The following is a 7,570-nucleotide window of genomic DNA, read 5'->3' as shown; positions in this document are numbered from 1 at the left end:
AGCATCCCGAGCCCACAGGTGTTTTCTTCATCTCGCTCACATCCCAGAGACCGTTTCCCGTGGTCAGACTCAAGGTCTCTTTCGGCATAGGAAAACAGAGCTTCAGCTGTTAGAGTGGCTTCTGAGGATCATACAAACCATGAATGTATCTGCATTTGTGGGTTCTTCGTGCCTGTGTGTTTGTATGTTCATTCATTCGTTCATTCATTCAACAGTGACTTACTGGGCATTTGTCCTTTGGCTGATTCTGAGATAATTGAAACCCAACTCCTTTTGCCAGAACCTCAGAGACCAATGGAGAAGCAGATCACTAAGAAGACAAAGGAGATCAGGGCACTAATTACCTGTTGCTGTCAAGTCTAATTTAACTCATCAACTCCATGAGTGGCAGACAAGAGCTGTGCTTCAAAGGCCGGGGGAAGGTGTCAAGACTTTTACTCTTAAAAGATGGAAAGACACTTTGGAGGGTGTTGGTTAGGCGCATGATCTGATCTGAACATATATTTTACTAGCAGGGAGCCCTGGTGGCGTAGTGGGTTACATGTTGCACTGCTAACCAAGTGGCCAGTAGTCCCCAACCACCAGCCGCTCCACAGGAGAAAGACGAGGCTATCTACTCCCGTAAAGAGTCACAGTCCTACCCTGTCCTATCAGGTTGCTATGGGTTCGAAATGACTGGATGGCAGTGAGCTCTCGATGCTCTGTGGAAAACAGATTGTTGGGGTGTGGGGTCAGAGCCATGAAGACCAGTTAGGGGGCTATTCCAATAGCCCGAGTGAAAGATGATGGAGGCTTGCTAGCCCAAGACCCTAGCAAGTACATACCTGGCCCAAAATAGATATGTAATCAATGTTGAAGAAAGGACACCCGCAGGCGCGACTCCATCCACCTGGGATCTTCTCTCACCATTCAGTCAGACCGTCTCCCCCCTTCGGCAGCTGTTGGTATTTTGAGGCCTCCTACCACGAAGTCACCTGCATCATCCCATCCTCATTTCTGGCTCTAAGTCTCCTCTGTCTCTAAATAATCACCAGATTCCTCAAACTTCCCTTCATAGCATCCTCTCTGTATCCAGTTTGCTGAATGTCCGCTCTATTCTTGAAATGCAAGGGACTCCGTTTCCATGGAATCCAGGGGAACCCTGCTTTGGAGGATTACACAGCGTCAAGTCAAGCAATTGTGTGATTCAGTCCAAGAGCGGGGGAGAGACAGGTATCAAAGTGACACTTGAGTTCCACGGGTGCCATTCCTCTGGGTCAGGAGAGAACGTGTCTGAATCACAGAGGACCCTTTTGGGTTTCACGTCTCTTCCTTTACATGGAGAGCAGGGCCCTTCAAAGGAAGCATTTCATGTCTCCATAGGCCGATCCCTTTCTTTAAAAACATAGTAACACTCAAGAATGACAGCAATGTAAATCACCAGAATCATTAGGTGGGATCTCTATAAATTAAAATTGCTTACATCAGGGCAAGATTAGGTCAGCTGCCTTGCAGGGACCCAGAGAGGTGGGGTTCACTGGCTTCCAGCCTTACAAAAGCAAATGTTGTCAGAGCCGCATGCTCTTCGCAGCATGGAGTAGCAGCACCCCCCTCCCCAGCCCCCCGATAAGATCATCCTTGTCTGAGAGAGACCAAATGACTGCCCGTTCAAGTTCAATCGCTGAGGCCCCTTCATTACCCATCCCACAAAGACAAATTACCCTGGAAGCCTTGATAGGAGTCAGCCTTCAAAAACAAAACAAAAAAACACGAGGCGAGGCTGCCTCGGCTCCAGAAGGAGGCGGAGGAGAAAGAGCTGCACAGAAAGTACAGGAGGCTGCTTTGTGAGAAAATGGGTCTTCAAATCACCAACCAAACTCCAGAAGGTCTGAATGCCCACCCCCGCCACCCCCCGAAACTGACAATCAAAACAGAACACCACCACCCCACCCCCACCCCCACACACACACCCAGTCTCAAGCGTAGGGAAAGCCTGAGCGATTCTGGAGCCCAAAGCAACTAACAGGAAGAGCACGTCAGCTGTGTGACCGTGGCATCAATGATGAGCGAGCCACAATCATCAGACTCCAGAGAAGCGAGCGGAGCCATCTTGGGTGTACAGATCTTGATAATAACTAGAGGCAGGCAGTGGTAACTGAGCGATTCTGGAGCCCAAAGCAACTAACAGGAAGAGCACGTCAGCTGTGTGACCGTGGCATCAATCATGAGCGAGCCACAATCATCAGACTCCAGAGAAGCGAGCGGAGTCATCTTGGGTGTACAGATCTTGATAATAACTAGAGGCAGGCAGTGGTAACTTCGTGGATTTGAAGGTTTGGGGAGTGAACACCTCACTCTGAGTAGCTATAGTGTGTTCCCTCCCTCCCCTCACTCTAACCCCCATTAAAAGCATGCTTTTAATTTCTTAGGATGGTTGTGAAGAAAACACCACAAACTGGGGGACTTATAAGAACCTAAGTGTATTGTCTTACCGTTCTGGAGACTGGAAGGTTCACTCAGGATATTGGCTGCGCTGCCTCCCGCTGAGGGCTCTGAGAGAGAAATCGTTCTCCAGGCTTCTTCCCCAGCTTCTTGTGGCTCTAGGCTTCCTTGTAGTTGCAGGCTCCCATGATGCCTGCACTGCTTTTGTCTCCCTATCTCTGTGTGTTTTCTATTCTTTCAAAAAGACACCACTCGGGCAAGATTAGGGCTCACCCTACGCCAGTAAGACCTCATGTCAACCCCTTCCTAGCTTCAAAAGATGCTACTTCTAAGCAAAGGCATGCTCGCAGATACAGAAGTTAAAGTTTAAGTGTGGCTTTGGCTGCTGCTGTTTGCTGTTAGATGCCTTCAAGTCAGTTCTGACTCATCTTGGCTCGAGGTACAACAAGCAAAACAAAACGTCCTCACAGTTGTTAGGTTTGAGTCCATTGTTGCAGCCACGGTGGTATCGATCCATCTTGTCATGGGGCCTCTTCTATTTCACTGCCCCTCTATGCACCAAACACCATGTTCTTTCCCAGGCGCTGGTCTCTCCTGAAAATATAGCTAACGCCCACGAGAAGTTTCGCCATCCTTCTCAGGAGCATTCTGGATTTACTTCTTTCAGGACCACTTCTGGTAATCCATGGTCCTTTCAATATTCTTTATTCAAACGCCCAGATTCATCCTAGTCCTCAAAGTAATATCCTTGCTCTTCAATACTTTAAAGAGTTCTTGTGTAGCAGATTTTATGCAAAGCAGTGCCTCAGTTGATCTCTTGGCTGCTGCTTCCATGCACGATGAAATCCTTGACAACTTCGAACTGTTCCCTGTTTATCATGAAGTTACCTCTTGGTCCAGTTGTGAGGATTTGGGGTTCTTTACATTGAGTTGTAATGCCAACTGAAAGCTGCCATCCCTGACCTTCCTCAGCAAGTGCTTTTGGAGGGGCAGCCACATACTTTTGGGGGAGGGACACAATTCAAGCCATAACGAGCAAGGTGAAAATGCTATTAGAGAAACCGAGTGTCCATCAGGTCTCAATTGACTAAGCGAATTTGGTGGAGAACTGGCCTGGGGATTGAACTCAGAACCTCACAATCCCCTTCAACCCTCACTATTCATGGGTTAAGTCTTTTGATGTGTCTGATTTGCTCTTCACAGTTTTGGTCCTCACTTCTGGCATCTCTCCTAATGGAATGAAGGACCACAGTACTCTTGGACTCAGGCTCTGGGGTCACATAGCCTGGGTTCAAATCTAGCTCCAATACTTTGTCAATGTCAGCTGTCATTGAATTGGTTCCCAACACGTGGCAACCCCATACGCAATGGAAGGAAATGCTGCCTGACCCCGGCCCATTGCAAGATTGGTAACAGAACCTTTGTGGTTCATATACATCCTGTTACCCATTAGTTTTATTATTATTATTATAAATCCCATGGGGGATTACATTTCAGATACTCAATTTTGAATTCCACGATTTAAGCTACTTGTCAACTCACACATTAGTTTACCCTAACCCCCACCCCATTCCATAGGGTTTGAATTGGCAGATTTTTGAAGTAGATCACCAGGCCTTTCTTCCTAGTCCATAGTTGTCTGCAAGCTCTGCTGAAACCTGTGCAGCATCATGTCAACAGGCAAGCCTCCGCTGACAGACAGGCGGTCGCTGTACATGAGGCAGCCTGGCTGGGAAATGAACCGGGGAGTCCTCCATCGCAGACAAAAATTCTGCCACTGAGCCACCACTCTCCCCCACTCCACCACTCACTAGCTGGAAAATACTGTGAAAGCTACTTAATACCTCTGTGCCCCTCTCCTTCTCAGTAAAACTGGATAATAATGAAGTCTTCAAGAAGATCCAATTAGATCATCCAGTTAAGCCACTTAGCAATCAATAAATATTAGCATAATTAAGAACAGACTAGTGATGAGGGGCAGCCAAAGAAGAAATAAGGGTCTGTATCATGCATCAGATGTAAACCTTAAGATCCTAATCAAGAGCTGACCTCATAAAACCAGCAGCAGCAATCATGTTCACTTGAAGGGGAGTGGGGGATGCTTCTTTTAGAAATCCTAAAGGTAAAATGGTTTAGGGCAGTGCTCAAGCAGGCCAGTACCATAGTGACCAAGTAGAGACAAAAGACCCAAAGTGACCTCAGAAGAATGCAGAAAGATCTAGAAAAAGTTGTCAAAGTATAACCATTAGCAAGGAATCCTCCTTGGCCCCACACCTGGGAGTTTAAAATGAAGACTACACGAACCAGCGAGGTCTTCTGAGGAAACAAGAGTCCCAGAATGGAAAGGACGGAGCAGCCAGCAACTCACTGCTACTATGCCACACGGTGCCACACGATTCTCAGATACTGTTCAGATAACAACAGCCCGCTGGAGGCAACATCAGTTTCCCTCTGTCTCAAGGAGACCCCGGCCTGTCGTAGGAGAACTGTGCCCCACAGAGTTTGCCGTGGCTCAGATCTCAGAAGTAGATCTCCAGACGCCTTTCAGAGGCATCGCTCACCTGTTGGTTATCAGCCAAGCACATGAATTGTTTGCACTACCCAGGGTCCTCGCCCGCTGGAGTAGGTCTAGCTCCATTTCACAGATGACACGATTGAGGCTCAAGGAAGTCCATCAGTCAGTTGGCACAGCTGGATTCTAACCCACGTTTGTCCAACTTCCAAGACAATGCAGCCAAGAATCAAGGTTGCCAGTCCTGGCCCCTGGCGAGGGCTCCTAGTTCATCTACTCAGCCCATTAACAAGCCTCTCTTTCATTAATGACAGATGGGAAGGACGGTGAAGGGACCTGTATTCTTTCTCTTGCTGGGTCCTCCCTGCCCCCATAACCTACAGTTACCCTGGGGCATGTTTATGTGAGGTAATTTGAGGTTTCAGTGTCCCATAATGTCAAGCTGCCAAACAGGAAAGGAAAGTCGGTTTTAACAATGCATCTCATTTTTCACCTAATTAGTACCAACACACTTAGGGATGTTAAGGGTAAAATCTGACTTGTCAGCTGCTGGCAAACACAGAGCCATCAGTGTAAATCCTGGATAGGGAGGGGGCATAAAGAGGGTGGGACAATCGACAGAAGACGGTCCCGTCCCTGCTGTCTACGTTCTGGGACGGGCTGGCACTGTCATGTACAAGGCTGGCTTCTCTTCCAGTCCGGGAGTCCCTTGTGACTCTCTGCACCTACGGAGCTAGGGTCCAGGGTTCTGAAACCACAGGGCCACCCCTTCCCTCACCTACGAGTACAAGCTGCCTTATATCAACTTGTCCAGCATTATGGATTCTCTCTCCTATTTACAAAATGGAAACAGATGAATTCAATCAAACCTAAGTCCCCCGTATTATGGCTTCCTTTATACCTTGTGGTAAAGGAGTTTATACATAATTGGCCCATGATTTTCTGCAGCGGTTTCAAGTCGTTCCCAAACTTAAAAGGGAACCTTTCAGTTTGGGAAAGAGATGGTTTTGTTTCAAACCAATCCATCATGCCTTCCGAAGGCAAGGAGGGTGGGGCGCTCCAGTGAAACTGTGAAGGCAGCAGGCGGTCGGATCCTGCACAAATCCCCCCTCCTCTCCATTCCCCAGGGACTCCAGCCTGCCTCAACTGCTTTAATTGGGCTGAGGGAGGCTGGAAACCTCCTTTGGACCCCAGTCCAGGGGCAAGGCAATGAGACTCTGTCACACTGACGGTTGTGAGCCCTTTCCTCACACTCAGCACTACAAGCTTTGCTCCATCGTGAGAAGTAAAGGGAAGGCCTCCTCTTTCTCAGGTCAAGGTCAACCAACACCCCAAAACTCTACCCTTTGGAGTCACCAATGAATCAAAAACACCCTCTGCCAGCAAATGCCAATTTACATAATTGGCTGGCCCCAAAAAGTAACAAGAGTCACTGTTGAGCTATGTTTATGCAAATCTTTAATGAAAGTCAACATAGAAAACAAGGAAGGACCACTTTACAGTTGGCTTTTAAACCCTAGGTTTGGAGCCAGTCAGGTTTTCCTAAATTACTATTAACAAAGTCAACAGGTTAATATGTTTTCAAGGCTTCATCCAAATGGGGCACCTCGATCGTGATCTTATTACGTTAAGGTAAACAAAAGAGCAATTGTGCTCACCCTCTGGATTAGGAGACATCTTAAAAGCTCTTTCATATTTATTTTCCACAATTTAGTGAGCCCAAAAGGGAAATGTTCAACTTCGTTAAGGAGATTGCTTACATGTTGTGGACACATCAGGTCACCCCAGGTTCTCAAGGCATTAAAGATTCATTTAGGAATTTTACCAAGATCCTCTGCTTCCGTGGTTCAGCCAGCCCGCTCTCCTGGGAGACGTTGGACAGAAATGCTGGACGGTGGAACCATCATGCAGCAGGAGAGAACATCTGCCACCATCTAACAATGGTAAGAGGCCTTTGCTATCAAGAAAGTCTGCCTTGTTGTCTCCAAACTCAGGACATCCAAATGTGACTCTTCGGGGTGACGTCTTGGTTTGGTTCTCATGTGATCTTCCTCCCAGAAAAGCAGGAACTAGGAGTTCTGGCCCACACCGGAGAGAGTAGTGGGAAAGGACGCCAAGACCAAGTGTAAATGAAGTGGTAGAAACGAAAGGGTTGGACCACCTCTTGTTTGTCAGTTTGTTGTACTCAGGTGATCTGGGTGTTGGGGTGATGCTGAAAGCTAGGTCACCAGTATTTCAAATACCAGCAGGATCATCCAAGGCCAACAAGTTTCAGCAGAGCTTCCAGGTTAAGGAGAAACTGGGAAAAAGAAATAGGCGGTCCCACTTTGAGGGCTTAGCAACTGAAAACCTTATGCGCAGCAGCAGAACCTTGTCAGAGGTAGCGTCCACAGAGGAGTCCCTCAGCATGGAAGGCACTCAAAATAAACGGGAAGTGTGGGGGTCTGCACATGTGGGAGTCTGCACATTTGGGAGTCTGCATGTCTCTCAGCCCATGGCCTGCGCCATCCGCTGTCTTTAAGCTTCCCATTCCCGAATATTCCCTGGCTTATTGTCCTGCCTGAGTTTGGCCTTTGTGATGATTAGTGCTCGGTGGCAGGCAGCCGCCATGCTCATTGGACACCTCCGCCAGGCATC

This window comes from Echinops telfairi, unplaced genomic scaffold (genome assembly GCF_000313985.2).
Source record: "Echinops telfairi isolate 266 unplaced genomic scaffold, ASM31398v2 ScPeMD7_23;HRSCAF=83, whole genome shotgun sequence".
In the NCBI taxonomy this organism is placed as follows: Eukaryota; Metazoa; Chordata; class Mammalia; order Afrosoricida; family Tenrecidae; genus Echinops; species Echinops telfairi.
The sequence above is the reverse complement of the archived record's forward strand: the minus strand, read 5'-3'. Positions refer to the sequence as shown.